Raw genomic sequence first — 20,931 nt, forward strand, 5'->3', positions numbered from 1 at the left:
TGTATATATGGGATCCTCATGAAAAGTAAACACATGGCAAAATAATTTAATAATGCTGTAGTGTGCAAATCAAAAAGATAAAAGTTCGGAATAGTTTGGAAAGTTTGGTTTCGGTGAGATTGAGGGTATTGTTAGTTCATATTTGACTCTTCACTCATGTTCAGTACTAGCTGTTGATGCAGTTTTTACATGGTCTAGCAGTCCAGAAACACTGGGGAGGCACAGAAATCCCCAGGTATTGTATGGTTCAGAGCACAATGACAGTTAAAATACATTTCATGAGAAAACACCATTCAGTATAACAAGGTCATCTCTTCCTATTCACCTAAATTTGTAAGCTGTTGTGGAGGTAGGATTTGAATGTCTCCAAAGTGCAAAGTAGAATATCTGGAATGAAGCAGACAAAATAGAAGGACTGGAAAGAAACTGTTATAAAATTTACAGAAAAGTAAATAGGCAGACCCAATATTTTTGTAATAACAACAACTACAGTTTATTTCTTGTATAGTTCAAAATCACACATGGAATGTCTTAATGGGCTTTAACAGGCTCTGATTGTTGACAGTTCCACAACCTTGACTCCCAATTCTGAGAGAAACGACATTCCAGGTAGGTTGTGCGTGCAATGGGTGTCAGAAATTTGGTAAATACAACACATAAAACAGAATACAAGTAATCCTCTTCATAGAGCTATTAGTGCCACATTAGAAATACAACACAGCAGTACAGCAGTCACCAAGTGCAGGCAAAGAGCACCCTAAAAACTCTAAATGTAAAATGTAAGAACAGATTATACCATTCACTAAATACAGAACTGTCTCATATAAAGATTTGTTCAAACACCTAAAAAGCAGAAACTAATTTTAAAAATTAATAAATCACAATATTTGTCGAACAACTACTGTAAATACAGAATCATGGCCAGATTGTAGAAAAGGAGTCAGACAAGCCAGACACAGACAGAACAAGCCACCTCCCCCCATTGGCCATTCTACACCTGAGTCGGTGCTAGGCCATTTTGACTGATAATACAATTCTTAACCTAAGTTTGTTTACTAAATCGTTATTTTATTTAATTTTCTCCAATGTGTGCCCTTTACACATGTCTTAAATAACTATTACCATACACTGATAATTTCTGTATTATCTATATCTATTATTTATTTATTATATTACATATTTATTGACTATATTTATGCTTACTACACGTCAATATTGCTGCTACTTCGTCTTGTCTTTGCACAATGTCTTGTCTTGTTTGTGTTTTTAATTTTAATTTTAATTCTATTTTTTTTTTTTTATTTGCACTTCATTTTGTTACACTGTGGACCCTGAGCTTTGCAATTTCGTCTGTTTGTATACCTGTATATGGTTGAAATGACAATAACGTTCTCTTTGATTTGACTTATATGTTTAAAAAGTGCAGTTAAATGAGACAGTATTAAGAAGAGCAGTCCAGGGTATCTTCAAAGCATTGCCTACTATTTGCGCCCCATTTAGTTTTCTGTATCTATGACAACATTTTATGAGCTTGTTGCTATGACGTGGGTCCCAATTGCCAGACACGTGGTCACATTAGATGTGATATCTGATCTTAGTGTTTCATCTCAAAGAGACAGGAATCTATTTTTAAAAAGGTCCGGGACCAGACTTGGAGATGAAAACGAAAGTCATGGCAAGTTCAGTACCTGGAAATTAATCTTATTGTTTGTGTAACTAAGGAACAAATGAAAAATCAAAGTCAACATTCAGAAAGCAAAAGTATTTACCAGAAGCACACTAAAGAAATGGTCAGCAATCATTTGTTGGGGTTTTATCCAATAAAGCACTCATGTTGATCTTTATGCAATCGCATAGTTGACATCTTACAATGTGCAGGGGATTCAGGGAAACATCATCATGGCAATGAACCATGCAGGTGTCTGAACATGGTGTTGCTTATGATCAAATCAGAAAAATAAACACCTTTTAAACTGAGCAAAATAAAAATAAAACAATGTAAAAATGAATTCTCTGAGGTGGAAATGAGCACAAACATTGATCCATACAACCACAGAAGAGAAATAAGAAATTAATAAAAACTGTTGATCATGTTAGTCAGCACAATGGCTGAAAAGGTCACCATTGATGTTTAATTCCATCCACATTTTTGGATATTTCCTGAAAATATTTCAGTTGTGATTCAGTTTATTTTCTCTTTGGTTCTCAACATTTTTGTTTTTAATTATTTGATTTAAGATTTTTGAGTTTCATTTTGGGTAAGGTGATAATGCTATCTGACTTGAACTTTCCTATGAAGTTTGTGAAAATTTTAACCATGTCTTATTTTCCTGATCCTCATTACTAAAATACTGTCTATCTTTGTTTGAGTCAATATACTCTGGTCTTTTGCTTTGTAATGAGATGAAGTTTCCTTTACAGATTATGTGCTGACTTGTTGAGTCAAGCTCTTTTTCATTTTAGATTCCAAGGTCAACTTACCCCACTTTGACCCACACAATACAGATCCTGCAGTACACTTAAATAAGGTAAATATAAAATATATTTTTGAGTGACAATCATATGAACACCCCCAAGTGCTGCAGCAAACCTAAAATCCCTTATCTACACAATATTAGATATTTGATTAGGACATACAACAATAGAAACACATGTAATTCAGATATAAACACAAGTCCAATAGAATACTTTGACTGTGTGCTGGTGAAATAATTGCATGAAAAATATATAAGAGGATGACAACTACATGACTTGAATAAACCTAAGTCTGACTGGGCCCCCTTGTTTCCAGTTCTTCTGCCTGGCCAGGCTTTCCTTTACTTCTTGCCAAATGCTTGTAGCCCAGGTAAAAATGTGCTTAACTAACTGATTTATGTAAATAAGTTACTGATGTAAAAAATGTAAATGTTTGTGTTTTAAACTGTTCATTTTAGTATAGTAGTTTGTTTACCTGGTTAAGCATACTTTTATTTTGATAACCGGATGAGTAGAAAAAATGGAAGGGGGTAGAAGAACCGCGAGAGAGAAAAGAACGGAGAGCGGGACGCCGAGTTGGTGTAGCAGAAAGTTTGGGAGACAAATTATCAGCACAATAATTTATTGGTATTATGAACTGCTGATTTAGACAGAGAATTTCAATTAGACGTTCGCAGTGTCTATCCGGCGAATAAACCACTCGTTAATTCAGCGAGGGGAAGTAGCAAGGTGAAGAGGCAGCAGCTAACTCAGCTCAACACGCTTCTGGTGGACGTTCGTTTAATTGGAGACACTTTTGCATTAGCTCAGCAGCGGTTCCCTGCTCGCGGACAGAGGCGGAGAGGTCGGAAGGATTTGTTGTACTGATAACCACATTGCCAAGTAGGGTATTTTATTTTGTTTTGTTGCTCCTGGTGGAGTAAAGGGACCGATAGGTTTTTGGTCGCAACTCTCACAAGCCACGAATCAGGCCTGCAATGTTTTGTTTTAAGTAGAGTGACAAGAGTGAATGTGTTGTTATTATTAATAGTGTAATATAGTTCTTGATTATTTCCAGTTTATTACTTGTGTTTGGTTGGTTTATAATTAAACGGGGAGTTTATCATTGTTTTATAACCCAGTTTCTTGGTGTTTTTTAGTATAAGTTTGTGTAGTATAAACAATTGGTTTGGGAACAAATGTAACAGGTTACTTAATCTACCTTTATTTATTTGTTATTACCTGTCCAGTATATTGCTATACTTAATCAATAATGTTTTGCTCATAGTGACCCGAGACTCAAAATATTAAAGTAATTAAAATCATAATAATTTAGGCATTGGAGTAAAGACCTCAGGGCCCCTTTCTACACACAGTTAGAGTAGACGGGCTACATGGTGAAGCAAAGGCCTGAATAAAATAACAATGAAGACGGTTTTGACAGGACCTCTATGACCGGAAATCTAATGCTTATACCCCATCTGACACCAACCTTGTGGCTCACCTCTTTTACTCTTTCTTCATAATTCATCCTATGTAGCCCTGGAGTAAGCTTTGTCTCTCTTCTCTGGACTTTTTCTAGTGCTGCTATCTCCTTTCTGTGGTCTGGAGACCAAAACTGCACACAGTACTCCAGATGAGGCCTCGCCAATGCATTATAAAGCTTGAGCATAATCTCCTTGGAGTTGTACACCACACATCGTACCATAAGACCTAACATTCTGTTAGGCTTCTTAATGGCAGTTGATAGTGTTACATGCACTATGACTCCTAAATCCTTTAAATAAGGTTTTCTTATTTCTTCTCATAATAGTTCCTTCTCATAACGTTTTCAGATCTCCCATTGTGCATTCCCATTTAGACGTTCACCTGTGCGTCACTCGTTAATCATTGTGATATATGGCCAGCAGCTCATCCCGGCCAATATCTCCAAGCCGCCAGATGGAGCCCTCCCTGCAAGGGCCCCAGCAGGGCATCATGGTATGTGGAGTTTTAATGCACAGCCCTGCTGGATAACGTCAGGGCCACCAGGGGAGACTTATATTTTCAATACAGCCTGGAAGTACGTCACAGTCACGGGGACAGAAGAAACGACGTACTTCCGGGTTGAAGAAACGGAGTTTTCACCTGACCCGGAAGTGCTGGATAATCACATGGACTGAGGGATCAGAAGCACTTCCGGGTCAAGAACTATAAAAGACTGTGGTAGATCCCAGACAGGCAAGCTGAGTTGGGAGAGAGGATTGATTATTGTTTGTGTATTGTATTGATTTATATGAGTATTGTGGAGTGGAGGGTGCTTTGTGTACATTATTATAATAAAAAGTCAACATTTTGGACTTTTATCTGGTGTCTGACATCTGATCTGAGGGTTCAAGAGGACGACAGCACCCCCTATCTGTCACATTATGTAATTGCTATCTATTTCTCCCATTCACATTCAGTCCTGCACTCAAATGTCGCTCGTCCATTCTTATGGTAAGAAAGTCTATGAATTTCTTTCACTCTGTTGTGAACTTTATCTACAGATGCCAGCAACTCAATTAGACAGCATGCAATGGTGAATACAAAGTGGTGGCGCATGAAGCAAACAGCCACACAAAATGACCCCAGTTGACAATACTGCTATAAAAATAAACTAACCAAATAACATAACATTAACAGAAAGTCCAAAATGCTGCAACTTGCATCAGAAATGCAGAAAATGTGGATTTAGAATCAAATCACATTATAAAGTATACTTTCAAACCACATACCATTGATTGAATGATTGTATTGAATATTTTTTCTTCCTATTTGTCCAGTTTGCTCTGCAGAGATTTTGCTGATTGTAGAATATCTACCTTAGTCACCCAATTTAGTGTTATGTGCAAATATCACTAAAAAGTTGCTTACATCTCTATTTAAATCACATAAATTTTAAAAAGGAATGAATTGCATATTATTCCCCATATCCCAGCCTCTTGTAATTTGATGATCAGCCTCCCACAGGCTACCTTTTCCAAAGCTTTCTGAAGGTGCAGTTCATGATTGTTAAATGCATTTGTTGTGTGCGCCAAAAAAAACCCATTTAAACTCTTATTAGCTGTGAGCTTACTGTATTTGATTGCTAGTTTTCTAAATTGGATTTTAAAACTTTTTTCTTTAGTTTGCCTAAGCATTGTAAAAAAAACCTGACCATCACTTACCAGGATCAGTCTGATCACCTTCTTTATATGAAGATATATTTTTTGTTGTGCATTTCTTCAGCGCTGGTGACTCTAAACAGACTTATTGTATGTGTAAGTGTGCGGTTATGTGAGCCTAGCAGTAAAAGGTCACCTGCTCCAGGGTTGGCTCCTGGCTATGTGACCCTAAATTGAATTAAATGGATTCAGCAACAAATTTTTAAATGTAGTTTTTTATATGCGTGTTTATATTATTACTTGTTTCTTTTATCACTTTTAGTTAAATGTCATTTGGCAAATTTAACCTAAAACCTTTTTATTATTAAATGTATTATGTGGAGATGTCTACAGCTACACGGCCAGAGTATTCATCAAGAATGTTAGATGCAATCAAAACACTTAAATGAGGCTCAGTAGCATGAATTCTTGTTTCTCTATGGTAGGCTGGCATTTTCTGAGCTGTAATGATTGCGCCCAACTGTTACTGTGTTGACAGTCTACCATCCTATTGAAAGCAAATTGTTAAAGAATCACTCCTTTTATTGTACGTCAGGGATGACTCATTACAAAACCAGACTTTTTGAAAACAAACAAGAATTTAGAAATTGCTATATCATTCATTCCCTGAGTTAATAAAAGTGTTACTGCATACAAAATTTATTTGACTGCAGAAAGCAGCCCTGTAGTCGTTCACAATATTTGGACAGAACAATCACCATGGTATATTTAAGGGTACTAAAATGTATCCAATATTTATAAACCATAGTCAGTGCTGTTCTTGGATAAGATAACTGGTACTTTCAATTTTATCGTTTTAACAAACAATACAATTGTCCAGATGACTAGTATAATTAAATAATAATAAAGACCCACAACAGATCTCTTAGCAATACTTTCTCTTTACTTTTGTGCATCATCTAATATTTAAGTGCTATGCTCTTCATGCTGTTGTTTCAAAGTTACCTTATGTTTCCTTTGATTAGAAAATAACTTTCTGAAGAGTCATTAAAAACTATAGCAAATTAACTGATTAGAAACTCTGTATGTACACCTAGCTAACATGGTGTAAATGGATGGCAGTCTGTGTTAATTCCAGTGTGTGCCATAGTTGTTACAGATGAGCTAGTGGTTGTTTTCTATTCTAAAGAATGTGTTTTATCCCACAGATAATGCAATGATTTAAGATATGATAATTGGGTAGGCTATTAAATTAAGCCTAATCCACAACAATGTCCCTAGAATCGTTTTTGGGCTTCCATGGATTTGTGGCTTGGATTCTGCAGAAAATATGCATTCATAGATGAATACACCGCTGGTTTAAAGGGATATGACCAATTGTCAGTGCATCTAGTTCCTCTAAAACTGTCAAGGTGTCCTACTCTGTGTGTCATGAAAATATACCTCTTATAATTGTATTGCCATCCGTAGTCAACATTGTTGACATCAGTCATATAGATGTATGGACACCTGGAATATTTATTTAATCTGTTTTTTTCATCAGATTGAATCAGCAGGAGTCAGGATTTATCACATCACGTGATATTTTCCCAAGCTTTCAGTGCCCTCTGTTTGTTTCTCTTAGCTCACTGGAATTCACCCTTCTGTTGTCCAAAATAAAGTTCAGTTGGTTGACTTGCTGCCATAGTCTATCTGAAGCGCTGTTTCTTTTGAAATGCCTTATTATGCAGGCTGCAATTATACAAAGTAGTTCGGCTGGACCACAGCATAGACCAGGTCCACCTGCTTTTTTAGTTCCAGCTGAACTCTCTGAATTACCTGCTGGAAATAGAGTTAGTGAATACCCATGGCCAGTAGATTCATGTGTATTCAAGAAACAACATTTATTTCTTTAGCACATTTTCATAGAAACGATATAACTCCAAGTGCTTTGGAAGATGTCATAAAAGATAGAAATAGTTGCAACTGTAATGAGAGCTAATATCTACAGTTCTGAAATCCTTTTGTCTAATAGCCGGTCTAAAACACATGAGCAAAGTCTAAAAGAGAATTGTCAAAAGCCATTAACCAAAGGACAAGTAGTCATTAGAACTAAGTCATTAAAACCATAAATCAAGTTGAAAAGGATAATGCTATGAGTCATTAACGACAAAGCTTTAAACAATATGAACATAAGAATGTGTTTTTTGAGGTTTAAATCCATAATCTTGGACCTTATAGTGGCCGCTGTACTGCCTCTTTGTTGTGCTGTTGCAAGAAGGCACCCGACGGGGACAAGAGAAGCAGTCAAAAGTGAAACAAAAAGGTTACAACCAGAAAGTTAATTATACCTACTGTAGATCCAAAGCCAAAACATAATCCTAATCCAAAATTATAACCCATAAACTAAAAAAATTGCTTTGTTGAATTTTAAAAACACACTCGATTTGAGAATTCACAAACTCAGACAATCAAGAAATCCAAGAGGCTGACCCTTAAAACATCAACCCTCAGGTGCTTATGTTCGTATTTTGATCCCCACAAGAGGAATCAAAAAGAGCGTACAACTGATGAGCTCCAAATAGGGCGAAACATGTGTCATGTGGAGAGGAGACCATTCAGGCCATCAAGCCTGACTGTTTAGCTAATAGCTATGCTGTTCCAATATTTAATCCAGATACTTCTTAAAGGTTATCAAGGTTTATGCTTCAACTACATGTCTCAGTAGTTTGCTCCAGAGTTACACAACTTCTTATGTGAAGAAGTGCTTCCTGAATTCAGTCTTAAATACACTTCACCTTAATTTCCACTGATATCCTTCAAGTATGTGATTCACCCTTAGGCTGAAAGAGTGCTGCTGGATCCTGGCTCTATTTTATCAATTCCTTTATACCCTCCCTGAGCCACGGGTCATACAACTGGCAACCACAGATTTCTTTCTCTAGAAACCACCAAGCAACTGATACAGGAACCTGCACAAAACACTGATGCCATAAGCAAACAAAATGGCATTGCTGGAAAAAGCTTAATTACTTCAACTATTCTATACTGTACTCGTTTTATAAAGTATTTCAACAATGATAGTAATAAAAAAAAAACTAACATGAATTCACTGACCCAGAAGAAAAATAAAATTTAAAAAGCAATTGCTCTTAATACTGCAGAATAATACAGATCATAACACTCTTGTGCGTCAGCCTGTCTTAGCAACCCAGAAACAAAATGCTGAAGCTACAAAATAGTGACGTGACACACTTAAAATAAAATTACAAAAACATTTATATTTATCCAAAACTAAACCTTCAATATAAAACACATACATAAAAAAAAACTGTTTGGAGTTATAACTTTCAAATGATCTACACCAAGTGAATGCTAAAAAAGAAATTCAAACATTCAAACTAATTGTCCTAATCTGCAGTTTATCAGTGGGCTGTTTATGACCATATGGCTACCATTGGCTGAATATTTCTTTTGTAGTGGTCCATTCTTTTTACACCTCTGACATTGTCTTGTGTGAAACACCTTAATAGGACAGCCCTCCTTCTTACACTCATGACATCATATGGATCATTACACTGCCACTTAAATGCCCGCTGTTACACATTCTATACATACAATCCTTTAATACCTGTCTACTTGTGTCCAATGCAATTATCTAACAATTCAAGTGGTGCAATGTAGTGTCACTATTAATTCCACGTCATACTTACTACTTTTAGGAAACCCAGGAGGACAAATTAAAAGGGTGTTGAGAACTATGAAATACCTCAGAGCCTGTTCTACTCCTTTTATAGGAAGGAAGGCTTGTTATCCCATCATGGTCAAAGGATATACCATAGGAGACAATGAAGCTACCGCTTCTGGTTCTACCACACTCCGTGGAGATCTAAAAGAACACTAGATGAGAAGCAGGACTGTTCATGTCAGTTTCACACATGAGGAGGAAATCAGGCTCTGCTAGGCATCCAAGAAAAGATTGATGCACCTCATTGGTATTTGCCAGGATTAAGAAGCCAAGTAACACGACTTGCCAGTTATTACTAGCAGGCCAGAGCAGGTGTTTAAAATCTTGTCAGTTGTCCTTTCTCTTGGTTTGTAGAACACTTCACAGCATTCAAAATAATTGGCAGAGATGCACTCATCTTAACTACAGCTAACATAAAAGATCTCTTAAATGTTCATGACCTTTCATGACAATGATTCTTTTTAAAGCTGCAGTGCAATTCCTATAAATTTTACAGGCAAAACAATGTTAAGCTATTCTTTGAATCACTTATTTATCATATAGGTGAATATGTCATCATATAACAACTTCAAGGCAAACATTGATGTACAAGAGCAAAGCCCTTGCACAAAGTAGGGTTTATGAATGCACATGACAGCAACAGTTAAAAAGCAGTTATTAAAGGATAAGCAGAACCTCATCCTAAGAGGCTCTTTTAGTTATTTAGTAGTAAAAGAACAGTCAAGGAGAGGATGAAGTGTATTACTCTTTCTAAGTAAGGTCAAAATAAACTGTGCAGAAAAAAATAGCAAATGGCCTCAGTGCCTGTCTTTTGATGTTTTCAAGTATGAAGTAGTTGATAACCTCCCACAAGCTACAGGGCCCACTTGATTTGGAAATTGCAGAGAAAGATGTGTTGATTGAAGAGACTGTAATCAATTGGGTAATTAGCAAACATTGTCCCGTTATACAAAAAGGCGTTCTTAGTAATTATCGGCCAGTGAGATTAAAATGGTTCATGGACATATTTTTAAAAAAAGCAACTTAAATAATAGTTTAAGCAATAAACTGCATGAGAGACTAGAGTTTAAATTCATAGAAGTGATACTTCAGCTTTAAGTTTATCATGATGTACATGGTCTGCAGAACCTGGAGTATGGTCACAAGTAGAAGACAAAAATGTTAACATAGCAATAAACCTCAAAGGCCCTATGAATACACTGTAAACATGAAGCTTATTTCATAGCTTTAATATATGTGCTATGTGTGATATGTTTTGAAATAGTCACCAATGCACATAGGCACTATTTGAGCAAATGCCAAAAGATTTTTTTGTAATATTTTTTTCTGTTGCTTGGGTATAGTAGGGTAGAATGTATGTGCCTGACCCACATCATCGACACCACCTATTGTGTTTTTGTAGCCTTCCTCAGCATGAGGTATAGTGAGTTCCATGTTTCCCGTGGCACAAATATTGACAGCATTGTGAACAGTACTTAGAAGGCTGTCATCTTTCTTGTCCTTCCACTTGATCACAATCATTTTGACTTTTTTTTACGTGGCTACTGCACCATGCTGCAGCTTGACGGGTTCATGCGACAGGAGTTCCCAGGCATATCATGATTGTTAGGTTGCACAGTACAGTATGCAGTACTTTTCTTTTGATGTAAAATCTCAAACAGTTCAGGTGAGGTATAGAAAATGTCAATTATTATACTGTAATGTTGGTCAATGCAAAGGGACCACCAGTGACAACACAGATGATGCAGCAACGGTATATTGACTGTACTTGCCATTGCATATTTCAGATGTACCCAGGGCTTACTTTGGACAACGTGTACAACGTGATATCAAATTGTGCCTATTTGGATGCAATGTACTGTATCCACGACAGCCTTCCTTTGTAACCCATCCATCTTTTGTCAATACATACTATATGTCACAATCTGAAATATACAACTTCTGTATATGTTTGGTGATTGCCTGATGCACATCCCACAGTTTGTACAGTTTCAGTGCTGGGTAATTTGCTTCATCATAATCATCATTATTAGAGAAATGCAAGTATTTCGTAATGAGTGAAAAGCTGTTCTAATTAGTTAACTTCACCAAATATGGGTGTCTGCAACTACCATTTTGTGGACTATTGCCCTCCCTGGACTGGTTTCCCCACTATGCCCTGGAGTATCAGGAGACTGAAAAACACCCACATGTTATCTGCAGCAAAAGGCTGTCAGTGAAATTCTTTACTGTGAGTTTTGTGAGACTTCTTAGCATTGCGGTTTGCTTCAATACCTATTTCCTCCACCAGACTATCATCAACAAATCATAAATAGTCGAGATAGTAACAGACATCTGTAAATCAGAACTACCTGTAAATAGGCAATGAGAAGGTGCAGGATTGTCAATAGTAATAGTGAAGCTGACATCTACTGAACAGGTGTCAGTTTTACTGTCTGTGTCAACAGCTGATGACCAATTCACATTGTCATCACTTTCACCCAATTTGATCTATTGTTCAGTTTCAGTATTTTTGATTGCTGTTGAGATTTTGATGACATTTTAGATCTTCCTGAGTCCTAAAATACCATTTTTGAAATTGTCTGTCTGTGTTTGTGTGTAAAGACGATAACTCAAAAACGCTTCGACCTAGGTCAATGCGATTTTGTACACCTGCTTTATGTCAGAAATAAGGAATCCTATCAACTTTAAATGAATATTTCAGCAAATTATTGAGTAAACTGTTTATAATTACAGACAGATGATTCAAATTTTGTATAGATATTTATAATGCTAAAAAGTAAACAGATATGAAATTTGAGAAAAATTACTCAACCAGAAGTTGTATTTTATTTAAACAACCATCCATATTTTTTGTATCATGGAAATATAAATTTGTACACAATAATAAAAACTGTATTCAATATAATGCATATTCTTTCAATAATTATTTTTTTATTTTGAGTTATACATCATCAGTTTAACAATAATGTTTAAACATTGAACATGCCATGAAAATATCAAGGTGTAATGGGAACAATAAGCTGCTATGTTCCTGGTAATACATTTAATTTTATGATTTTTTTTTTTTTATATTTCGTAATCATTATCATAATAATGTAGTTAAATGCAGCTTTACCTATAGCAATTTATTGCAACAAATACTATATAATACTAACACTTTTTGTATGTTTTTAGGTGACTATAACTCTTTTTACTTTGCACATAATTTGGGTAATGCATATGTAATCATGAAAAAATTCCACCTCCGTTTTCATCCTCCATAAGTGCAAAAATATCATTTTAATATAAAGTTTAATTATAATTAGAGAAAAAATTATAGTTTGTCAATATTTTAAATTAGTTGTGATGAGAAACAAAAATATATGATATTTGAGAAAAATTGCGCAACTGGCAATGGTTCTGATGACCTTTTCCTCTATCTCAGTATATCTCAGAAAGTTGAGGGGAGCACACTCCCAATTTTTATTGGATTGCGATGTCATTTAATTAACTTGATGGCAGCAGAATACTGTCCCGAGAGTCATTCATGCTTAAAACTGTAAAGTAGATCATTACACATCTCTACAAGTCTGACTTAACTATATTTACATATTCCTATACCGAATTACGCATTGAGTGAATGCCAATGAGGTTAAAACACCAGAGTGCTGAAATGAAAATTAAAAAGGCAATAGATTTAAATATATAATTAAGGGGCATATTTAAAAACACAATGAAAACTGATGAAGTTTACTGAACAGTCAACATTAGTTTAGAAATGGGAGGTAATGTTTCACCAATGTGCTGGAATTCAGTGAGGAAGCAACAAAAGGATATTATCAAAGTGGAGCATATGATATTTATCTTGACTTTCAGAAAGCCTTTGATAAGATGTCAAATGAGAGGTTGGAAATCAAACTAAAAAGTAGAAGTTCAGCGTGTTGTAGATGGATGAAAAATTGACTCAGACATAGGAAGCAGAGGGTTATGGTGCGAGGAATCTTATCAGAATTGGATGATGTTAATAGTGGTGGTAAGTAACAAACTGTTTATGTTTGCAGATGATACCAGGTTAGGTGGATTGAATCCGTTGAATCATTACAAAGGGACTTGGACAGCATACAGGCTTGGCCATGTGACAGATGAAATGTAATGTTAAGGGTAAATTTCACACAAACATTAGGAAATTTTTCTTCACACAGAGAACCATAGACACATGGAATAATTTACTAAATAGTGTGGTAGACTGTAGGACTTTAGGGACTTTCAAAACTCAACTTGATGTTATTTTAGAATAATTAAGTGGATAGGAATGACAAGTTTTGTTGGGGTGAAATGGCCTGTTCTCATCTAGATGTTTTAACGTTCTAATACACAAGAATCACAGGCTCACAAGGAAAAAGTGTATTAAAATATTTAAGAAACCGAATGTTTAAATGACAGAGTCTATCTTATGCAAAAGATCTGATTATCTGACTATACTTCCAGGTCAGCATTTATGGAGTCCCTAATTGGCTGCCAAGAAGACACTCTATGATGTGAGAGGTCCACCAGTTGAACACCACCAAAACACAAGACATTATTACATAGCTGCTATCTCAGGCATCTGGAAACATTCCTGTGGTTGTTCCACTTTATAATTTGTATAAGTGATCCAGAGAATTAACAAATTGAAAGTCTGAATAGGACACAAAACTGAGGGGAATGGCAGATACTGTAGAATCATTACAGATGGATATTGAACAAAATTCAGAATTGGAAAGATATACGGAGAATTACATTTTATGCAAAGAAAAATAAAATGTTACACATAGGATTTGGAAATATTAGTATAATTGCACATAGAAGTAGGTCTGAAACTTGAGCTTTCAACTCATGAATAGAACATACAGTGAACCCATCACTGCTCACATGCAGCCAGCCAATGTACAGAAGAGATTCTGGAAAAATGTGCTGAGAATTGTTTTCAATTTTGCTTTCCATATTACAAAAAAGATACAATAGCTGTAGAGAAACTATCAAGAAGATCAACTACCCTGATCTCAGTTTGTCGGGGTGTAAAATGTACCAGAGATTCTCACCTTGAAAGAAGGCTCTAGGAGTCGAAGGGTAGACAGAGTAATTAGTTTTATTGCAATAAACAATAATGCAGGCTCAACCCAATTAAGCCAAGCTGAGTCGAGTCCTGAACAAGCCAAAAGTTACAGTTTATATAATCATTTCTTATCATTTCGACCTCGCATGAAACAACTCATTCACTGCTTATTCTGACTCTTCACTCCAGCTGGCCTCTTCCAGGCCCATTCAGAAACCACCAATATTCCTCATACCTTGTCACTCATTATCCATCATTCCTTGCTTCCCTTATTTCCTAACCGGGAGGTGCTCCCCCTTCTTTGACCTCGGGATGTCTCCATTCATCATTTTCCCCCTTCTCGGTCATTTTGGGTTGTTAAATATTGGTGGTTTCTCTCTGAGTTCAATTAAAAAAGAAATATGGCGTATGCCTTTATTTAATTATTTACTTGGCATACCTGATTCATGTAAAAGTTTACACTAAGTTTTAATGCTGTTACAAGTTCGTACTAAGTTTATATCTACTGTACTTGTGCCCATACATAACTTTTACTTCTCCATACTGTAAGTTCTACAAAGCCTAAACTACATGGGAAAACTGAAACAGTTAAATCTTCTCTCACCTTATCATCTCTGATCACTTTTCCTGGTGAATGTCATGGCAGAAGCAGGTCAAGCAGATCGGTGCAGACTTCACTGTCCACAGCCACAGATTCCATCTCTTTCTGCGGAATTCCCATGTGTTCCTGTAATAAGAATGTAAGTTTAATGTCACTGTGCTCTTTGTAATAAGAATGTAAGTTTAATGTCACTGTGCGCTGTACAAAAATTATTATAAATCCACTCACATGTATAAGCCAAGCCAAAGTTAGCACACAGGGACTTTCAGCATTTAGAACTGCTAGTTAAGCATTTGAAGAGAGAAGGTTCAACTACAAAAATAGGCATTGTACTATTTCTGTATGTTAGAGATGAAATCAAATCCTCTCCTTTCCTTGTTTGGAACCTAAGTAAGGGCCTGCACATGGAGAAGACAGTATATAAAGACTTGGACAACAGCCAAATACTTTGAAGACGACGGACGGATGGGAGATATTGTCATCCATCCTGTAAAGCCTTCCAGCGCAGTGATGAAAGATGGAAGACTGTATAGATCAAGATCCCACCTTGCTATTATCTTGCTATTATGGCTTCCCGTCTCTAATGCTGCGTAAATCGTCAATAAAGAAAGCTAAGTTATTTTCTCTTATGTGATTTTTACTGCCGTATCACTATGGGAGGGATATCGCCTTTTAATATCATATCTATACAGTTTTCGGTTACTTAAAACGCCACAATTACAAAAGAACTTATTCCAACTAAGGAGCTATATCGCCCCCTATTGGAAACAGTTTCCAAGCCAGGTGACACATTAGCCAACATCTTTAGGACATGTCAACTTCAACTGGATCCTCTAAATCTGGATCTCTATGTTGAGGTTCTCCTAAACTGCTGAGCTTCTCATTATTTTAAGGAGTGTCAATCCATTGAGATTGTGAAGAAACTGTATTCTGCTTTTACTCATGCTCTCATTCTTTTGGTCACATCCCTCAACTCATGAACAAAGATGAGGATGGGGATGTAGATCAACTTCTAAACTGAGAATTTTTTCTTTGGATGCAGATTCTTCTTCACCATCACAGAGCGGTACAACATCTGCAGAACAGTTGCTGCCATTCCAATCAACTCGTTGTTCTCACCAACTTTTATACAGTCATTCCAGTGATGTTACACACCATGCCAATGCAAGACATTAAGGGTAACTATAGATGTGATTGTTCCCAAATGACAGCATGCACAATTAAAAAAATGGTATTAAGCAATAAACAGTAAAAATGAACTTTTTAACAACAACTTCTGGATGCAAACTAATGCCAAATTCAGAATTCTTCGATTAGAAAACAAACTGCTACATACAGATATTTTCAGAAAATGCCTCAGGAAAGGCACATCAATTTAAAGAAAAATTATACAGTAATCCCTCGCTATATCGCGCTTTGACTTTCGCGGCTTCACTCTGTCGTGGATTTTAAATGTAAGCACATCTAAATATATATCACAGATTTTTCGCTGGTTTGCGGCTATCTGCGGACAATGGGTCTTTTAATTTATGGTACATGCTTCCTCAGTTTGTTTGCCCAGTTGATTTCATACAAGGGACGCTATTGGCGGATGGCTTAGAAGCTACCCAATCAGAGCATGTATTACATATTAACTAAAACTCCTCAATGATATAAGATATGCACCCCGCGCGGTGCTTGATTCTTTGCTTCTCTCTATCTCTCTCACTCTCTCTGCCTGACAGAGGGGGTGTGAGCAGAGGGGCTGTTTGCACAGAGCCTGTTTGCCTAGAGGATACAGATGCTCCTCTACAAAATGCCGCTTTATCGCGATGCTTCTGTATACTTAAAAGCACGTATTGATTTTTTGATTGTTTGCTTTTCTTAGCGAGCGCTCTCTCTGACATTCTCTGCTCCTGACGGCGCTCCTTTGAAGAGAAGATATGTTTGCATTCTTTTAATTGTGAGAAAGAACTGCCATCTCAGTCTTGTCATTGAGCACAGTTTAAACTTTTGACTAAAGGGTGTTATTTCATGTCTAGAGGGCTCTAATAATGTTAACAGTGTGGGAGAGTTTATAAGGGCTTAAAATATATAAAAATAACCATACAAATATATGGTTTGTACTTCGCGGATTTTCACTTTCGCAGGGGTTGCGTTCCAGTCAAGGAGGAATTACTGTATTTAAAAGATACTAAAAGTACCTTCTCTTCATGAACATATATATATATATATATATTATATACAAAAATCTTGGGACAAGACAAGACTTATTTAGAGAGACGAGACATTTTCAGAGAGATAATTTCATGTCCTGCAAGATGAGATTTTGTGCCAAGAGATGAATTGAAAACTAAACCGGTCTAAGCGGGGGCAGAAATAAAAGACAAAGAGTAGAAGACAAAGTAGAATGTTGTAAAGAGGTTCAGAAACGGCTCGATACACTTGCAGAGCAGGTTAGAGATTATGAACGTTCTAAAATTCAAAAGTCTCAAAAACTGATAGTAAAGATTATATTAGTGCTAACAAATGGAAATTATTACTCGGTAAAATAACAGAACAGAGAAAAGAGATTGAATATATTGATATAGGTGATATGACAGAAGTATTTAGATATTGGTCGACTTTAAAGTTTAAGTTGGAAACTTCGTATTGCCATCAGGCAAAAGTAGTGTTTCTTCCCAATGAAGAGGCTTATCCACAAGAAGTAAAAGATTTGTTATTTGGTGAAAGTGAAATCCACAAACAAAACAGGCAAAATATCCGAATCTACAACAATCAGTTCGCATTTGCATTATTCAATGCTCAAAACATAGATTTACACAATTCAGGACCATACACTATGAGAATCTGTGGTCCCACAGCAATTAAAGCTGCTACAAGTTTAATTTCCACGAAACCACAATTTGGTCCTGTTTATATTTATGATCACGGAGAAGTGAGGCAACATAGATTCGAAAGAGTTAACCGATTGGACGAAATAGAAATTCTACAGCAAATATTGATACAGATCCATATGTCCATAAGTATTGCATTTTGCACAAAATTTATCAGAAAAACAGGGACAAAGACGTTTTCTTGGATTTCTATATGAATCAGAAAGATCTCGCTTGGATATATAATTAAACAACATGTGACAAATTGTCAGTGATAATAGTTTTGAAAGACAGAGATATCAAAGACAGAGTTGATATTCGTGTTTATCCAAAAGCACATCACAATTCGTTGCAAGCGTCAGATCTGGGAAATGAATAGCACATAGGGCCCACACGGCAGTTGGCGGGCGAAGGGAGCAGGGGGCAGAGTCCCTTAGTGTGTGTGTACATGAAACTATGTGTGCCACAATTATTGACACCCCTGCTGTTAATATTTTGTACAACCCCTTTTGCCAACAAGACAGGACTTAATCTTCTCCTATAACATTTTACAAGGTTAGAGAATACAGAGACAGAGATTTTTGACCATTCCTTTTTGCACAATCTTTCTAGATTGTCCAGAGTCCTGGGTCCTCTCCTCTTCAGCTCACCCCACAGGTTTTCAATGGGGTTGAGGTCTGGGGACTGAGATGGCCATGGAAGGAGCTTGATTTTGTGTCTGGTGAGCCATTTTTGTGTAGAGTGTGCCATATGTTTAGGGTCATTATCCTGCTGAAAGATCCAATGACGACCCATCTTCAGCTTTCTGACAGAGGCCACTAGATTACCATATTTTGATTTAAAATGTCCTGGTATTTCAAGGAGTTCATGATACCATACTCCCTAAGGCCGGAGTTATACTTCACGCGACGAGACGAATGCTACAGCTGACGCTTCTGCTACGCAAGCGTTGTAGTGTTCATACTTGCGCGCGTACTTTACATAAATCTGGAGGAATTCACCAGGTGGCAGTACGAGATATTATCACGGTGAGAACATGTTCGGCTTCTCTGTGTTGTGAATTGCCTAGAACACCTATTAAATTCTGATGACACCTTACCGCAATATCTCTGAAAAAGAATGTTTATTGATTAAATCTATCAATCCAGGGATGTGTCCATTCCAGCAAGCATTGGGCACGAGTGAGAAACAGTCCCTTGACGAGGCCTCAGCTCATCGCAAGGTGAATACAAGCACACACATACACTAGCGTCATTTTAGCGGCACCAAATCCCCAAATCTGCATATCTTTGGAAGGAAACTGGTGCACAGTGTGGAATACACGCAGGAAATACCAGCAACATAACTCCCTGCGAGACAGCAGTGCTATCGCTCCACTACCATAACACCTCCATGTGTGTAATTAACAGTATTCATTATTTAAACAAAATTATATGTAAAATGTAACATACACACTTTAATGCATTTCATCATGAAAGTGATATCAAGTATAAATCTAAAGATTCTAAATGTGCAGAGAGTTGGAATATCATACATTTAATGTGTTCTGTGTTGGCGATCTATTGCTGCTTTCCGCTGCTGTCAGGTCCAAGAAGCTCGTAGCGATTAAAAACTGAGATGATGTTTACGACGGTCTGCTTTAATGATAAAGTAAACTATGAGGTTAAAGTGGACATTTCGAGATTAAAGCCGAAATTTCCACTTTAATCACAAAATACACGTTTTCACCGTGTCCTTTATTTTTTTCTCAGTGGTTCAAATATAACGCTATACATTATGTTGCTGTTGTTAAGTTGCAAAAATAAAAAAGACAACACAAAAGATGGTATGTGAGACTTTTAAAATGTATCGTGTCATTACGTTCAGGAACTGTCTACATGTGACAGAAAGCCTCTATGCCGATCCTACGGGATGGATGCTATGATGTGGTGAAGCAAAATGCCGACATACAGATGCATTCGTGGTGCTTTTATATTCAAGTGTCGCATATTCCCGATCGTAATGACATGATACATTTTAAAAGTCTCACATACCATATTTTGTGCCATCTATTTTTTTTGCAACTTCACATCGGCAACATAATGTATAGCGCTGTATTTGAGCCACTGAGAAAAAAATAAAAGACACGGTGAAAAAGTGTATTTTGTGATTAAAGTGGAAATTTCGGCTTTAACCTCGAAATGTCCACTTTAACCTCGTAGTTTACTTTATTATTAAAGCAGATCCTCGTAAATGTCATCCCAGTTTTTAATCGCTACGAGCTTCTTGGACCTGACAGCAGGTAAAGTAAAAAAAAAATAAAAAAATAGATGGCACAAAAGATGGTATGTGAGACTTTTAAAATGTATCGCGTCATTATGATCGGGAATATGAGACGCTTGAATATAAAAGCACCACGAATACATCTGTGTGTCGGCATTTTGCTTCACCACTTTGAACCATTCATCAAACAGCAAAGCGTGCACATCGATCCCCGAAGGATCTCCATAGAGGCTTGCTGTTACATGTAGATAGTAAACAGAGACTCTGACGTCACGTTCTAACTTTTAGCACACTGCGACCCCGACTTTTTGCTGGTACTGCAACTCGCACACGTGTCACGTTCATTTCTGAGGACCTGCTCAGAGGACGCGTGAAATGAACGCTGGGAACGCGTGGCAGCCATGATGTGAGCGCATACGCGTTCTGAGCGTGAAGTATAAATCGGCCCTAAGAAGGGCCTTTGGAAGAGAAACAGCACCACAGATCCTCCACCATACTTTACAGTGGGCATGAGGTGCTTTTCCACATACTCATTCTTGGATTCACGCCAGACCCACTTAGAATGTTTGTTGCCAAAAAGCTCAATTTTAGTCTCATCTGACCAAAGCACACAGTCCCAGTTGAAGCCCCAGTACCGCTTAGCAAACTCCAGACGTTTACATTTGTGATTGTAGGTGAGAAAAGGCTTTCTCCTTGTATGTCTCCCAAACAGCTTGTTGGCATGGAGATGGCGTCTTATGTTTTTCATGGAGACTTTGTGATCCCAAGATACCACTCTTTGGTGCAGTTCTCTAAGAGTGAGCTTTGGAGAATTTTTTACTTCTCTTACC

The sequence above is a fragment of the Polypterus senegalus genome, chromosome 3 (genome assembly GCF_016835505.1).
Source record: "Polypterus senegalus isolate Bchr_013 chromosome 3, ASM1683550v1, whole genome shotgun sequence".
Lineage (NCBI taxonomy): Eukaryota > Metazoa > Chordata > Cladistia > Polypteriformes > Polypteridae > Polypterus > Polypterus senegalus.